The sequence below is a fragment of the Gallus gallus genome, chromosome 20, assembly GCF_016699485.2.
Source record: "Gallus gallus isolate bGalGal1 chromosome 20, bGalGal1.mat.broiler.GRCg7b, whole genome shotgun sequence".
Lineage (NCBI taxonomy): Eukaryota > Metazoa > Chordata > Aves > Galliformes > Phasianidae > Gallus > Gallus gallus.
In genome coordinates this window covers 8,414,635-8,432,346 of record NC_052551.1, presented here as the reverse complement: position 1 = coordinate 8,432,346, position 17,712 = coordinate 8,414,635, and positions in this window count along the sequence as shown.

Sequence of the window (17,712 nt, the reverse complement as noted above, 5' to 3'; positions counted from 1 at the left end):
CATTGCCAGGAGCAGGATTCTTGTGGACACAGAACTCTTTGAGACATCATTTGGCATCGCTGCCCATCCTCGCCTCTGCAAGCCTCTGGAGGCCTCTGGCTTTGATTTTCAGACTCAGGAACTAAAGAACCTCCCGGCCCTTCATCCAGAAAGTTGTCCAATGCATCTTAATTACCACAGCTCCTGGCTTCTTCTGGATAGGCAACACCAAACCCACCCAGATCAGAATCAGGTTGGAAGTACAACTGAAAAACAAGAAATACGTGAGAGCGTCCTCCAAACACAGTGCTCTGAGCTTGGTGACCTTGAAGGGATTCATCCCTTCAGGGCAGCCTCTACCCTGAGATTTGCTACTTTCAGCTTCCAGCAGAAGGAGGATTTTCCTGTGAGCCCACTAAAGGCTGATATTCATCCACAGAACTGCCTCTTCATTCTGATCCTCCGTGCAAGTGCCATCCTTCTGAAGTTCACTAAAAATGGTCCGGACCACAGGACTGCCTGCTGCTGGTGAAGGACCAGTGATGGAAAAGCCCCGAGTGTGAGTTCATGGCAGGAATAGCAGTTCCTTTGCTACATTTATCAAAATCAACATATTTGACATTAAGCATCAAAACACAGAATATTTTAAACGCGGGGAATACTCTCCTCCTCCTTTTCATATCTTTAAGGTAGAGGAGATTATTACAGCCTACCATTCTCCCTCACCTCACCTAAACATATGAAAAACCAAAGCCAAATAAAGTGAAAACCCTCAGCAGATACTCTGCTCTTAGCTCTGACTTCTTTATTTCAGCTGACAGTCCATGCCCAGGCCCATGGCTGCTCTTTGTGTGCAACCTGTATTTATCCAGGTGGCTTTGTGCCTATTAAAAAAGGGAATGTAGCAGAATTAATGTATCTTTTACAGCAGGAGAACTGAATTTATTGGTCTCACCACGGAAATTAATTTAGCACACCCAGCTCTCCCTCTCTGGACAATAAAGACACGAAATGAAGCTGCCACACAGAGTTTTGACAACATTCACAGTCGTATGTTAAAACAAAACAAAAAAAAGTCCGTGGGTAATTTACCACCAGATCTGAATCAGCCATTTATGACACTGATGCGTCAGTGGTGCCGAGAGGGGAAACAGAAATGTCTCCTCCGGGTGTGTGATGGGCCGATGGATGGGAGATGCTGTGCTGGGCTTCTGCAGGGTGGGATGCAGCCCACCCCACACCCCATCCCACCAATCTCCTCCACCGCAGGAACATAACCTCTCCCTTTTGATGCTCCTCTGCACCAGCAGCAAGGCAGGCTCCTGGGATGATCCATGGATGTCACCCATCCACCTATAGCTTGTCCCATGGATTACATTTCCCCAAACCCAGCTGTGATTGGGGTAACCCCCCTGCTCCTCTGTAAGGATAGGGCAACAAAAAATGCCGAGTTAGCCTTCTCCCCTCTGCACCACAGGCTGCTCAGAGTATCACCCAGAGACCACACGCCTACCTGGGTGAGTAAATAGAAATGACAGGAAGGCAAACAAACAAACAAACAAGCTCCCAAACAGATTTATCTTAATTTTCTTCTTCTTGGAAAATAAATCTGGGTAATGAAGAGGCAGCCAAAGATGGATGTCTCAGCCCTGCCCTTGGATCCTTTTTTCCTGAGATGGGCATTTAATTGGGCTCTTTCGAGCAGCCCGGCAATCCCAAACGAGCAGATCCCATGGGAGTGCTGGCACTCGATGCTGCCAGAGCAAGCACTGATAGTGATGCAAAATGTGATTTTTTTTCTCTCTCTCATTCCTTGAAGAAGAAAAAAAAAAAAGAAGAAAAAAGAAATGCTTGCTTTGCAAAAATGAACAGTAGCCAGGCACCAAGGCTTGTGCAAGGCAGCATCCTTCAGCTTCACAGCATCCTTGGGCTTCCTGCAATCGCTGGCATGTGAACAGCATGCCAGTGTGTGTGTGAAGCCAAAAGATGCTGCAGATATTGGTCTGAGAGCAGCGGAAACCACATCTCAGAGGAAGCAGGCACTGCTCTGCTCTCATCTGGTCCCGCACCAGGAAGAATTAAGTCGGCACATCCTCCAGAATGATCTATAATTTACATGTCGGTGCCCACGTATCTGTTTTAATGCACCATTGTTTTAATGTTTCCTAACTATAACAAATCAAATATCTCCTGGAAAAAATAATAATAATAAACACCTCTTTTTTTTTTTCTTTTTTTTTTTCCTTTTTTTTTTTGTATTGGGGTTGATTGGGCAGAAGGTGGTGAAAGATTTATCTTGGCAGTAAAACTGGAAAAGGGCTATAAACCTGAGCGGAGTGCCTCTGCGCCTGGGTCCGAGGGAGGCTAATTGTTTGTTTGTTCTTTGTGTTTATGGTTTATCTGCGGCTCAGCTGACAGGAAACCTAAACCTGGAGGAAAAAAACACATCAATCGCCATTATCCACCTTCTGGGCAAGCACTGAGAGTAAAGCAGGCGAGGGGTGGCTCACGCACCCAGCCCATGGCAATGCCACCCAGAGCTGCATCGCAGCTACAGGGGAAGGAGGGAGGAAAGGAAAGGAATCCATCCCCACCTCATCTTCCTCCTGAGCCCGGAGCTGCTCAGCCATACAGAAGCAGGACAATGTGCTTTTTTCCTGCAACGCTGCATCCCAAGTAGAGGAGATTGATCTTAAAGCAATGTGTGAGTGCCATGAGCCTGGAGATCCCCTTAGGTTTTCATTCCTGTGGTTTCTTTTACCTGAAGGGTGCTTGGGTGGTGGAGTGAGATGCGTAGGTTGGTGTTTTCAGAGCACCATAGTGCAGTCAGAGCAGAACCAATTGCTGTCCTAGCTGCATCCCAGAACATCTCTCCTTTCCTCCCTGCCCATCAATGAGCTGTCATTCATCTGTCGGGAGGTTTTGCACTGTAAGCCCAGCTGGATGAAACCAACCTAAGCAACAACCACGGGTTTTTCTCCTCCATGAGGCAGGCATCCTGTGGAAAGGTCCAGGATGCTCCTGCAGTGCTCCCGGACTGGGGGTGGGAGCAGGAAGAATGGAAGTTCTGGGGCTGGGAGGATAACTTGGGGGAATGGCAGAAAAGCCTGACTCAAATGAACCAGCACACAGCTGTGCCACCTGAGCAGCTTTATATCACTGTCAGTGCCACTCAGCACTAAAGCACATCAGTCCTGTAGTGCTTTGCAGAACCCCGTGCCCCTTTCAGTGCTGTGAAGGTGCCTGACGTCCATCCATTGGTCAGCTTCCCTCATTCCCAGCTGGGACATTCTGTCAGTGAGGGTGAATATTTTTGCTGTGCCATAAACACCCCATTTAGAACCAGTTCCTTGCCTCAGTTTCCTTCTGCTTTCTTTCCTTTCCACACAACAGAGCTGTGAATGCTCTGAGCGGGGCTGGTTCCCGGAGTGGGGATGTACCCCACACGCAGGAGACCTGCAGCCACTGTAATAATCATAATTATTGATTTTCCAGTTTACTTTATGTTTTGCAGGGTGTTTTGCTGGAAATGATATAAATAGCTGTCTCCATCCCTATCCCAGGGCGTGATACAGCAGTGTATTTTTTCACAGTCCGAGGAAATAAAATGCAAAGTTCATTTTGGGCTGATTTAAAAGTTACATTAAGGCCGCGTGCTGGATGAAGCAGGGTCAATGTGCTCGTTGCTGGATCACTGCAATGCACAGTGACTACACAGTGAGACACTTATCGCTGCTCATGGCTCCAAAATCTCTGCCCTGTGTTTAGGCTTATAGCAACTTCATACCCACTGCGTGTGTCCCAGAGCAGAAGCCACCCAAATAATGCAACAGAGCTCTCCAAGTGCTGTGCAGCCACAAAAAGAGACCTTTGGAGAGAGAGGTTTCCATTAGGAATGCATTTACTGTACCTGGGCTAAATATAGCAGGCAGGGAGCATGGTCTCCTACCCCTGCCAACAGCAGCAGAGATCATTCATTTGTAATTTGTTGTACCCTCACTCTGGCAGGAATTACTTTAGCCAAATGGGATTTAATAAATGAGCCATTCATAAGCCCAGCCCCGCTCTGCTGGGGGCCTGGAGGAGCAGGGCTGGGGGTGATAAGGACAGGGAGGCTGTAAAACTTCATCCTTATCTTGCAGATAGAGGACCTGATCTTGCTCTTACTTGTGCTGGTGTAAAGCAAAAATAATTCCATCAGTGCTGCTGGTGTAAAACGCGAGCATGTGAATAGAAGCACGCTCAGTGAGTGCTTGCTACTTCTAAATCCATTCATTTCACAAAGGCTTTCCCTCACTGCTGGAACTGCAGATCCAGCCTGCAGGGCTCAGAGAGAAGGGATGTGAAAGTGAAGCCACGTGCGCATCTTTTCTGCATCTTTCACATCTCCACCTGCAATGTACTGTTTTGGGTCTCCTAGGGGCCAAACCCAGGCAAGCAAACACACACAGCCCTGGCATCCTGCACCGGATCCCTGTGCACCATGCATGTGATGTGTGTCAAGGACCAGCGAGGGGCTGGGTGTGCAGCTGCATCTTCCCCTGCATCTCCCGCTCACCTGCTTTGTGCCTGCTTGGGGACATTTCCCCCCGCTGACAGGAGGAAAATGGGTCCAGATACGCCTGTGTGCAAAGGCAAACAAAATCATGTCCTTAACTCAGTGCAGGCAATTCTAATTATTAGCCATTGTTGTTATGTTAATTCTTATTACCGTTGCACAAAAGGATTGTAAATAGATAACATCACCTTTTGTTCTGCGCTGTGTAGTGTTTTTCCTCCCGCATTCTGTTGATGGCACCAATTAAGCAACCGCAAGACAAATATTCAAGAATCAGATTGCGGGTGGTAATTTTCTTGACAATGAACACGGCAGAGGCGAGCACACAGCCTGCTGCTCTGCAGGTACCGCGGCTCCGCAGTGCTGACAGCAGTAAAAACTTGTCTCTGACAGCAAACTAAGCATGTATGACCCGGAAGACATAGGGAGCAGATAAGGGCAGTAACACAGACTCCATTTAGTGCTATTAAAATGGTTAAGTAGACTCACGATCGGAGATGCCAGGCTGAAATTTGAGACGCTCTGAAAGTGAGGAGTGGGAGATGGATGGCCCGCGGGCAGCTTGCAGCATCCTGCAGCACAGCACGTCCTGCTGTTTACTCATAGCCACCCATGACCTGCAGTACCATTGCTCAGAAGGGATGCATGCACAGGGATTTGGATCAGGACACACAGTTCATAGAATCATAGAACACTGGTCGGAAAGGACCAGTAAGAATCACTGGGGTTGGGACGTGGACCTGTGCCCAAGCACAGCACGACAGTGCTGCAAACCCTCTTGGATGTGGTGCTTAAGAGCACAAACACCTCTTGTTTTATTACCATCTATGTGACAAATTGATTTATGGGAGATAGCAACAGAAAGAGCCTGACACAGAAAAAATATTTCTTTTAATCAAGGAATGATCACCATACAGAATGCACTATATCAGTCAAATATAGCCAGCTGAAAATATCCTATAAGGGAGCATTAAGAAGATGTAAACTCTCGGATCTATTATAAACAACTTTTTAAGGTAGCTGAGGCTTGGAAGATTTTTGACATGGGAAAGGATGAGGAGTATCATAATTCCATATGTGTCCAGGCAGTGTGGACTTCTTAATGAAATTTCCTGGGTTTGTGGGAGCTTTTGATATATGCTTGTTTCAGCTGTCAGTAGTAGAACGGGCCTTGAAATATTTACGGCTGCTCATTTCTTGCCCCTCTCTTTCTGCCTCCCTCATGCTCCATAACAACGAGTTCCTGACCTGTCAGCCTCCCTCTCCCCATGGAGCACATCCATGAAAATCCCACAACATACCGCACAGCCCCGCTGCTCCTGGGCTCCCAGCCCTTCCCCACCACCCTCCATGGATGCCCCAAAACTCAGCCGTGCCATTAGGACTGCAACAGAAAGACCCAATAAACGAAGGGATGAGGTTTCCCAAAGGCGGGTTTGGGCAGCTCCCTTCAGTGTAGATCCATGCCTGCTGTCCATCACCATCCATCCCATCACCAGTGCATGGACCATTTGTTTCTTGTCCTTGAGACATCACCAGCAGATGTTCCTCATGCTGTTCCCCTGCTCCCAGCTGGTTGTTCCTCCATCGCTCTGTACAGTAGCAAACATACATTGTCTACAACTCTGCTCCCTGTCTTTTATCTTCTACTCCATCTCTTGAAGGTGTGCTCATCTTTTAAGTTTCCATGGTTGCATGCATGCAGGTGCCAGAGAAGGTCTGTAGAACAAACCCAGGCTGCTTTATGTCCAAAGGTTTGCTCAATTAAAGCAGGAAAAAGTCTTCATATCATGCACTTCAGCCCATACAGCACAGGAGTAAATGAAGCCATCAGCTATCAGCAATGAGCAGTGAGTTCAGGAAACAAGAGCAGCAAACTCAACCTCCTGCCTGGGCACTTTGGTATCAGTTCTTCTTAGCTTTTCACTCCTCCTAGTTTGCAGGAATTTGAGTCCAAAACAAAACCAAAATATCCTTTGTAATTCACGGGGACAGTTTATGTGCACAAACAACATGGGAAGGCTGCTGGTCTTCCACTTACAAGGGCTTCTTGTTTGTTTTTGGTCCTTTCCTTGTTTTGCACTGGGAAAAAAAATGTGAGTGATAAATATGCAAGAGGATTGAGAAAGAAAAGTGCCTTTTTTATTTTAATCTTTTCCAAAGTTTTTTCAGTTTTCTGGTCTTGTGCCTTCCTGCCGGTACACTTTGCCCATGCCCGGTTGTGTGTGTGCAGGAACAGCCCTGAAGGAGGGAAGAGGCGATGCCCTCCAGACATTAGCTGGCAAAGGCAGCAGCTGTTTGGGGGACAAACAATGATAAACTGGCTCCAGCCTTTTGCCAAAGCATTAGCTAAGCAGTGGCTGTGTGTGCAGCTCAGCCCGGGCACCCGGGTGAGGTGCTTCCTCCCTGTGTCTGTTGCATTTGTGCCCCTCTGCATCCTAAATGCAATGGTGCCCAAGGTGCCCTTTGCTGGCTGCTCGCTTGCAGATGGTGGCACTGGCTTTAAATGGAAGGGAAAAAGAAAGCGGCACCAAAGCCGACTGTGCTGCTTGCCTCCAGCTTTGGACCTTTTTCTGCAGTGTTTGTACGTCCTTCACTCTCTGCAACCTGCACTCAGCCCTGCATTGCAGCACCAGGAGTCCCCTTGTTGGCTCGCTCCCGAGCTCAGCACACAGCCCAGGGAGAAGAGCAGGAGGTGGGGACCCACTGAGCCCTGCGTCCCACCACAGCATTCCCACTGCTCACCCCAGCCCAGCTCAGAAGCCCACCAAAGGGACCGGGGAGCCCCTCTGCACTGCTGCAACCTCCTGGGGCAAAGCAACTCATATGGACTGAAAGAGTCAGTGCTTCAGAATGGATCGCCTGTGCTCTGTGCTGCAAAGACAGACAGACATGCATGTGTCAGAGTCACACCAGCAGTGCAATCCGAAGCAGACATGATTAAAACTGACGTGTCAGATTGGGGCTTTTTCTTTCTGATGTCCTTCTTCCAGGCACACCCCCCAAATGGGAGAGAGATGCGCTCAGCCAAGCCTTTGGCACGGCCTCTCTGGTGATGCTCAAAGCAGAAAATGGTGGGTGCCAATTTTTTTACTGCAGTGTAAATTAAAATGCCTGGACTAAGATGATAGACACATCGCGCAGCGATCGGCGCAGCCTCCTGCCTGTTAAGACGTATTAGAATAAAGAGCAAATGATTCCCACGAGCAGGATCTGCTCAAGATTAAAATAAAAAATAAAATTAAATTAAAATACAATGGGGGAAAATCGGCAGCTTGTGTCAGGGTCTCTCAAATCCTTCTGAAAGCTCAGAGGGGTTGGAGGAGCCCGGCAGCTCTTGGGCATGAATCCTGCCCATGCAGACACGCTGCAGATATTTGTCCCTCCAAGTGTGATTATACTCCACAAAGTGACTTGCCACCTCTGCCCTTGTGGGATTCTGGGCTCATGGGCTCCCGTTCATCTTCCAGGTTAAGAAGAAAGAAAAAGAAAGAAAGAAGGAAAGAAGGAAAGAAGGAAAGAAAGAAGGAAAGAAGGAAAGAGAGAAAGAGGGAAAGAGGGAAAGAGGGAAAGAGGGAAAGAGGGAAAGAGGGAAAGAGGGAAAGAAAGAAAGAAAGAAAGAAAGAAAGAAAGAAAGAAAGAAAGAAAGAAAGAAAGAAAGAAAGAAAGAAAGAAAGAAAGAAAGAAAGAAAGAAAGAAAGAAAGAAAGAAAGAAAGAAGGAAAGAAAGAAAGAAAGAAAGAAGGAAAGAAGGAAAGAAAGAAAGAAAGAAAGAAAGAAAGAAAGAAAAGAAGGTTTTTTCTTTTCTATGTGTTTTTTTTTTTTTCTGCTTGCTTGCTTTCTCGTCAAGCTCAGCTGCAGAGGGGCCTCACTGAGTCCCAGCTATGGGACGTGGTGCTGTGAGAGGAGCAACTCCCACCCCAGCATCCCTGCTGTGCTGTGCTAACAGGAGCAAAGCACAGTAAGGGAAGCATTTATCCCTGAAGTCAGCAGATCTGAGCATGAGCAGCATCCCTGTGGGGTGAGAAGCTGGTGCTCGCTGCAGGCACATCTGACATGTATCTACACTTATATGTAAGAGCATCAGTGCATCACGGAGTAGTGGTGGTGCTTGGCTCACCTCTTTGGTCTCACAGTTGGGTTGCTCAGGGCTGGTACTCAGCCTCCCCCTGCCAGAGGGAATCCCACACACTCAGATCAGGTTCTGGAGCCCTTCCTGGTTCCCCAGCTCCCATGGAGCTGAGCAGTCCTGCACCAGCAGCCCCATGCAGCAGCACAGCATCCCCCAAGCACTGCTTCTGCTCCATGCACTGCACTGTTGGGAACAAAGTCCTTGCAGTGCGCATGCAGGCACCATTCAGGACACTGCAGAAGAGTTTAGCTGCATTTTTCAGTGACAAAGCTGCATGCACTTGTGTATCTTCTTATGCATGCAGCATGCCCATTACTCACAATGTAAATGATTTAGCTCACACCTGACTCCCTTCTCCTTGCTCTGGGTACATCCCCAGGCACATATCTCTCACAGGGGTCAGCATCCCTGCCCGGGAGCATTTCTGCCATTATTTCCTCCAGTTGTGTGCCAGTGGTGCTCGCTATTGAGCTTGCAGCCTCACACTCCCAATGAACTGTAAAACCAATTTAAAAACGACATTTCAAGAATTAATGCAATGCCCACTGCAATCGCACGTTGTTGGGCTGCTGAGGAGGCATATTCCAGCCCAGAATTTGTTACCTGGCCAGGCTATTCATCACCTCACAAGAAGCAAAAACTTCCTCTGCTGGTAGCCCCTCTGTGCAAGGCCACATTAGAAACACTGACAGCCAAAGGGCAGCTCCTGTCATCCTCTGCCAGGCTGTGTTTTCCACCCTGCTCCCAGTTCCTTGGTGTTGGTACCACACTGCACTCCAGGTTAGCAGGTGTTTGGTTTTCTTTTAGCAGTAACTGCAGTGCTCAGCCCTAAGGTCCCACCTCTCTCTCACAGCAGGAGATCTCAAAGGCATGCAAATAATGTGGCTGTTGTACCGGGAAACTGAGGCAGGGGCAGCCTGCTGGGTACCGCAGGGCTGGAGCTGCAGTGGTGGCCAGGAGCAACGCTTCACAGAGCTGTGTGTCAGGAGCAATTAGGTGCCTAACGAGGCAGGCAGGCAGCCAGTGGGGTTTGGGCTGGGAGTGAGCTGCTCTACGTGCCTAGGAGCGTCTGGACATTGCAGCAGGCAGCTGGCTGCAGCTCTAAGCCCTTGCAAAAGCCTGAATGGTTTCACACTGCTGCTGTGGGCTGTGCAAATGGCTGATCTGGCTGTGGACATGGGCAGTCGATGCAGAGCAGGAGGGCTGGAGGCACTGGGTATCCAACAGGTCCCTCATCAGCAGCATCCATCACCCTGTGCTTCCCTAGGGTCCCAAAGCCCAGAGGGTTATCGCTGTGCCTCCTCCTCCTTCAGCACTGCCTTTGGTGGAGTTTGATAGTTTTTGAGGAAGGTTTTAGCACAACCACTCCATACCTGCTCTGATGTGCTCTTATACCTCTAATACCCAGTGTCCCTCCGAGCTCCAGTTCTCCTTCACATGCTCCCTGAGCCCATGGGCTTTATTAGCACTGTGGCCAGCACTTCTGCCACAAGCTCTCCAGAGACCACAGCTGCAGTTTGGTTTGGATAACAAATACTCACAGCTTAGGGGACCAAATAGCTCAGGAAAGTGATACATGGGGATGTTGAATAAATACTCAGGTGCTTCCCATTTCCCTTCTGCTCCCATATTCCAGCACCAAACAAGCAATGCCTGCACTCTCACTCAGGCTTTGCAAAGGTTCTCCCAGCTTTCTGCCTGCACCATGAACCCCATAGGCAGAGTTTGGCCCCTCTCCATAGCATCCCTGTACCTTAGGGCACACTGCTTGTACCATCGAGTTGGGAAGCCAACAATCTGGTAATTTGCTATTAAAAGTGAAATTTTTAGGTAACTCCCCTAATAGAGAATTTATTCCAATGCTGCTTGGCAAAAGGCAAAAGTCACGCCTCCCAGTATATGGTTTATTTTACACATTTGTGGAAAGCAGGCAGAGAAAATGAATGGCTTAAGTAACTGTAGAATAATCCATAAGGCAGACTGCATCTCCTCATCTTCTTTCACAAGGCTTTATTCATCTCAGGATTTCTATATGATACAATGATGAATGAAATTCCGGGGAACAGTGCAAAGTGCTTTTATTTATGGAGAATAGTAAAAGAGCATCCCATTTCTTAGCACGCAATTTCAGTAACAGCAGAATTTTGAGATTAAAAAGAGATTTCCCTTAGATCATTCCAATTTATCCGCAACATTTTTTAAAAGTCTAGTGCAGAAGTGGTGTTGGCTTGGCCTGCTTAGTGTCACGTCTTTCAAACATCCACCCCTTGGCAAAAGCAAGGAGCTGAAGACCATGAACCCAGACTGGATACCTCAGCCTCCGTCTCCACTGAGCTTTCCTCATAAGCCTTCCTTAACCATAAAGAAATATCCCACTATCAGATGAGACTTGTCACAGAATCATAGAATCATAGAGTCACTGAGGCTGGAAAAGAGCTCTGAGTCCCCAAGTCCAACCCCAGCCCACCTCACCGTGCCCACTGCCCACATCCCTCAGTGCCACATCTCCACGATTCCTGAACACCTCCAGGGATGGTGACCCCACCACTCCCCTGAGCAGCTGTGCCACTGCAGCACTGCTCTTTCTGAGAATACATTTTCCTTAATACCCAACCTGACCTTCTCTTGGTACAATATGAGGCCATTCCCTCTCATTCTATTGCAGTTACGTGGGAGCAGAGGCCGACCTCCATCTCACTCCAACCTCCATTCAGGAGCTGTAGGAAGCAATGAGGTCTCCCCTGAACCTTCTCTTCTCCAGGATGGACCATCCCATTTCCCTCAGCCACTCTCCATAAGACCTGTGCTCCAGGCCCATTGCAGCTTCATTGCCCTTCTCTGGACACACTCCAGAAGTTCAGTGTCTTTCTTAGAGTGAGGAACTAAACTGAACTAGGAACTGTCTTTATCACAGCTTTGATTTGGATAGGTTTGGTTCCTTGTTCTCTGCAAATGGCTGCCACAGCTTCAAAGATAATTTGGCCCCCGGCTCCAATCTTGATGCACTCCTGGCACACTGCTAAACACGTGTCTTGACATGTTGCTAAATCAGGGCCCCTTTTGGCAGGGTTTTATTTAGAAAATGCCTCACGCTTGCTAAGCTCAGGATGAAAACTTTTTTGTTTGAAATGGTTTGTTTGCTAGTAAATTCACGGTATGGCTGAGATAGCACATTTGTGTTGTTAGGCACAAAGATAATGGAGTATTAAAATGCTGACAAGAGTGTAGAGAGGAAAATGATTTGGTCACCTCTTAGCGATGCAGCAGCAGCTGGAGTGAGCCCTGCATCTGTGGTGCTTCCAGGCAATTACCGCGTCCTCCCGGCGTGTCTGACAAATGCTGCTGGGCTCCCGCTTGGAATTTTCAGATGCAGAAGTTGCCATGAGAGAGTGTTTTCCCTCCTCTGGCATCTCTTCCAGCTCCCCTCTGATCAGTCTGGAGTACTTCTGCAGGGAAACATCCCAGTGTTTTCATGACGTTAAATCCCAACGGGGCGCGTGGTGCCTGGGGCTGGGAAGCGCGATGGGCATCACCCCCCAGTGCATTCAGGTGCTTTCAACTTTTACTCATTAAATCCATGCACAACTTTAATAACATCTTTAATTCAAGAGTCTGGTATGTTTGGAGCGAGGTCTGGTTTGCCGTGGTTTTGCTGGTGCTGCCCCTGGTTGTGGACGCAGCTGAAATCCCATTACCGGAGGTGAGCAGGGTCCTGCTGGGCCAGCATCACCTCTCCTCTGCCACCTCCACCCCTTGCAAAAACAAACACGGGCTCCCTAAGTGCAATTAGCATCTGAGGAATGCTGAGAGAGGGAGATTAATCATTCATAAACTAAACAAATACTGTTCTGATCCCATTAGCCAACAGACAGCGTCTCCTGTTAATTTACTTCTGTTTGAGGTGTATCTATTAACCCCTTTTAATCAGCTATTATTCCAGTTAAACTCTTAGCTAGGATGGGGACCAGATGAAGGTACCTTCTGACATGAGATCAAATTAAGATTATGGACAACTTGTCAGGAATAAAGAGCCCGGCATTTGCAATTGACTAATAACCCAATTAAAAAAAAAAATGTGTTCTGTGTGCGAGGAGGACCCTGTGAGCACTCCATTCCCTTCACCCAGGTCTCACTGCTGAATTTTGTCAGCCTAAACTCAACCAGACATGTGTCATCATCGGCTGCCTTAATGTGCTCACCCCGTGACACGCCGAGCTTTCCTCTGCATCTCCTTTTGTACCTATGACTGAGTCAGAAATCTAATTTTTTTTTAATGTCAGGGAGGCACATAAAGTTAATAGACTTACCAGTTTTCAGCCCTCCACTTACAGTCAATTACCAGCGGTGGATGTGCAATGCCCTGCTGCTGCGGGACAGGCTTGCCTTGTCTCCCCTTTTCGGGAGCTTGCTGCCTAGGGAAAATTCAATATCTTAGCCTCCTGGTAGTGGTGTATTAGATCTCTGGGTTTCTGAGGTCACCTGCAGCAGGCAGCTCGGTGCTGCCCACCTCCCCATGAGCTGGGAGGAGATGTGTGCCCTGAAGATGCTGGCCGTGAGCAGTGGTTGTTTAGCCTGCATGCAAGAGGCTGAAGGGAAAACTGCTCATGTGTGCAGGCATTGCAACCCCAGCACCCCAGATTTCAGCTTGTGCATGGAGAGCTACTGCCACAGCACAGCTGGTTTGGCAGCTATGGGCTGTTTTGCCCCAGAGGACATCGATGCTGAAGCTGAGCCCACTGGCAGAGTACAGCCACCCAGGCAGGGAGCTATGGTGGAAACAAGCATTTTGCTCATTAAAATAAAAATAATAAAAATAGCAAAACGGAACAGCACAAACAGGTCTGGTTTTCCTTTGATTCAGACCAAAATTATAAGGAAAGTTTGCATTTGAAGCTTGAAAACTCTGATGTATATCACATCCACAGCAAGGATCGCTTCCATGACAGCTCCACGCAATCATCCAAGTACAGGAAAAGCAGGACAGTCCTGCTGCCACGTGCACAACCACACCACTACAGTCACACACACAACCATAGGAGCGCATGCACAACCACAGCACTACAGCAGCACGCACAACTGCGCAGCTCCCATCCAAGGCAGTGCAATTAGAACAAGGTGAACAACTCTTTCTTTTCTCTCTCTTGCTTCTGGCTCTTGATGGCTGATGAGGCTTGTGAGACAAGAGCCCTCCTTTCTTGCTTCGATGCATAAATACAGCATCTTTGGGGATTCGCTTTGGTTAATTTAGGAGCTGCCTGAACTTTGCTTAAAGGCGCCTGCGTGTTGCTACCCCTCGGAGTCGCCCAATGTATTTGTCAGAGCTGAACCCGCAGTTCATTAGAGGTACAGCGTCAGCTAATTACTCCCAGAAAATGTGGTATAATTTTATGAATTATGCATAAAATATTAACTAATTGTGACGTTCCCAGATACATACATAGACAGCAGGGCAAATGCTTCCCCACTGGAGGGTTATATATAAGCAAAACACGCTGCCTGTTTCCAGCAGAGAGGTAGAGGTGAAGCTCTCCCCACCATTGCCAATGGATCCACTGGTGCATCCTTCTCTCAACCTGGGTGCAGAGAAAGCAGAGGGACTAAGGAAGGGCAAAAGCCCACCGTGCCCCCATGGGAGGGGCCTCTGTGAGGCCCTGGAGGCACTGGGGAGGCCCCAGCAGAGATACTGCAGCCCACGCTCGATCCATGGCCATTTGCTCCAAAGATGCAGATCAGCAACAGCGGTCTTCCTCCACTGACAGATATTCATTTCAGAATTCTCCAGTGAGCTTTGGAGACATAAAAATCAATAGAACAGGGGGGAACAATAAAGTTTCATTGTTCAGTAACGAGGTAGACAGCATCTATCACAAAGTTCCAAAGTGCTGCTCACTGCAGGATTCTTCTCTGCTGTCTCCTCCTGGCGGGAGATAAAGAGTCTCTGGCTCTGGATCTCAGATAAATATAAGATTCTGGAAGATGAAGCTCCTTCCATGGCCAGGCTCCGCTGTTTCTTCATCCTGCATACAAGAAGACTACATGCACTGCAAGCCTCCCAAGGATTTCAACTAAAGATCTTGAGACATTTGCTGAGTCCCAAACCTTGACCTCCAAAAGCTCCCAGGTTTTGCGCATGAACCCACTCACACCACGAGGATGTCCCCATTGCAGTCCCAGTCTCTGTGTGCACCTGGTGTCAAGGGATGGATGTGGTAGGAACTGGTGGCTCTCCACAGGGAAAGGACCATGGAGGAGCCACCTCAAGCCCTTTGGCTCCAAAGATGCTCATGTGAGCCATTAAATTGATTAAAAGAAAAAGGAAAAGAGAAATGGGATATGGGGTATGGGAAAAAGGGTGATGCTTGAGGAGCAGCCATAGAGGGATGAGTCACTGTGCTGCATCCGGGGACCTGCCAGGGGCATGGAGTTCTGTAGGGGGGCACAGTGCAGGCTCTGGGCTCCCATCTGCCCTCACATCCTCACCAGAGAGATCATCCAGAAAAGCATTTCTTGTCTGTATCCACAGCAGCTTTTAAAAAACAAGATATGCTTCATTTACTGTTATTTTAACCTATCAGTAAAGCACCTGCTCTTTTCCTTCTTCTTTTTTTCTTTTTTTTTTCTTTTTTTCTGCTGAATGAGTGGAAATGAGCTGTTGGCTGAGGGGAATTATTTCTGCTTTATCCAGAAAAACCTCCAAAACTTGATACAGGGCACACGCTGCATTTCCAGGGGAACACGGGCTTGCCCCTTCCTGCTGCCCAGCTCCCCTGTACTGGCACAGTAGCAGCAAGAAATATGCAGTCACCTTTGCTGCATATGCTGGCAGGGTTATTGTCAACTTATTATTTTTTGACTCGAAGCCAAAACTGAAGGGCATTTGCATCTTGCAATTTTGCTGTTTGCTTGTCTTGCTTATGTTGCTTGAAATGACCTACAAGGAGTCAACAGCAGGCAGCCAGGAGAATGGGGGACGGGGAAGAGATGGAGCTGGAAAGTTTGTGTCTCACCCTAAAACATCCCGTATCATTTTGCCGTTGAAAAGGGAGCCATTAGAAAGCACACGGATGTTTCATCTGTGGGTTTTTTTTTTTTTCAAATGTGCAGGGTTTTGTGTTGTAAGAGGACACAAATGGGATTTGGATTTCTCCTTGGGAAAAAAAAATGCTCTACCATTAAAATAAATACAGCACCCAGCTGCTAGACCTATCCATGGAGATGGCTCTCATTAACATCCACGCAGTCGGTGCAGAGGAAGGAGCCACCTTGCTTGCCTTTCCTTTGTTTTACCTTATGCTGTATCTTAACAACATCATTTTGCATCTTAAAGTGTGAGGATACTTTCCTGGAGGGCAGCAGAATTTACATAGACGTGCTAATGAACCTGTGCCAATATAATTTACTGTAACTGGCACAGAACGATATAACAAAAGGTGAGGATTTGGTTGAAATACTGCCTCACAAGAAAAAAAAAAGAAGTAAAAGTCCTGAGAATAATGTCTTCTTACAGACAGTTTTGTATAATTACTCTGTGCATCTGACAGGGTTGGAGGATACTTTTTCTCATAGGTGTCAAGGACTCAGCATTGACAGAAGGAGTGGTGCACTCTGCAGTCTGTGGTGCAATGCCTGGTGCATTACGCTCCTCCCGCTTCGGAAATGGTTAATTTCAAAGATAAGAGTTGCTGTACAGCAATCAAATGGAAGCTAATGCACATCTACGACTGCTGGCAGCCGTACCCTGAGCTGCTCACATCATGGCGAAAAGAGAAATAAAAGAAAGCTGAATTTTCACTACAAAAAGAAAATTCCCTCTGTTCACAAACCTCTGTGCTCTGATGGCACTAAAACTTTGCACATCTCTGTGCTGGCCCATACTCTTCCTGGCTGATAACTGGCATCAGAGCACCTGAGAAAGAGAGAAAGGGAAGGAAGGAAGGAAGGAAGGAAGGAAGGAAGGAAGGAAGGAAGGAAGGAAGGAAGGAAGGAAGGAAGGAAGGAAGGAAGGAAGGAAGGAAGGAAGGAAGGAAGGAAGGAAGGAAGGAAGGAAGGAAGGAAGGAAGGAAGGAAGGAAGGAAGGAAGGAAGGAAGGAAGGAAGGAAGGAAGGAAGGAAGGAAGGAAGGAGGGAGGGAAAGAGGGAAGGAGGGAAAGAGAGAGAGAGAAAGAGAGAAAGAGAGAAAGAGAGAGAGAGAAAGAGAGGAAGAGAGGAAGAGAGAGAGAAAAAGAGAGAGAAAGAGAGAGAAAGAAAGAGAGAGAAAGAGAGAGAAAGAGAGAGAAAGAAAGAGAGAAAGAGAGAGAGAGAGAGAGAGAGAAAGAAAGAAAGAAAGAAAGAAAGAAAGAAAGAAAGAAAGAAAGAAAGAAAGAAAGAAAGAAAGAAAGAAAGAAAGAAAGAAAGAAAGAAGGAAAGAAAGAAGGAAAGAAAGAAGGAAAGAAAGAAAGAAGGAAAGAAAGAAGGAAAGAAGGAAAGAAGGAAAGAAAGAAAGAAAGAAGGAAAGAAGGAAAGAAGGAAAGAAGGAAAGAAGGAAAGAAAGAAAGAAAGAAAGAAAGAAAGAAAGAAAGAAAGAAAGAAGGAAAGAAGGAAAGAAAGAAAGAAAGAAAGAAAGAAAGAAAGAAAGAAAGAAAGAAAGAAAGAAAGAAAGAAAGAAAGAAAGAAAGAAAGAAAGAAAGAAAGAAAGAAAGAAAGAAAGAAAGAAAGAAAGAAAGAAAGAAAGAAAGAAAGAAAGAAAGAAAGAAAGAAAGAAGGAAAGAAAGAAGGAAAGAAAGAAAGAAAGAAAGTGCTGGCTTTGCAAGAAACAAGTCACATTTGCATGACTCTTTCCTGGAAATAATTGTATCCAAAGCCCTGGAGGTGTTTGCCTGCATGCAGGCAGCAGGGCTTGATGGAGTAGGAGAGCAATAGGGACAGGCAGCCTACAAATAGCACGTGTGCAGGACAGCTTGGGACCCAACCCTGACTTGCGACAAAATTTGGATGCAAGGGGCCAGCAACACGGATGCAGAACTCCTGTGACTTCATTTACTTCACTGGTTGTGGATGCTCAGGTGA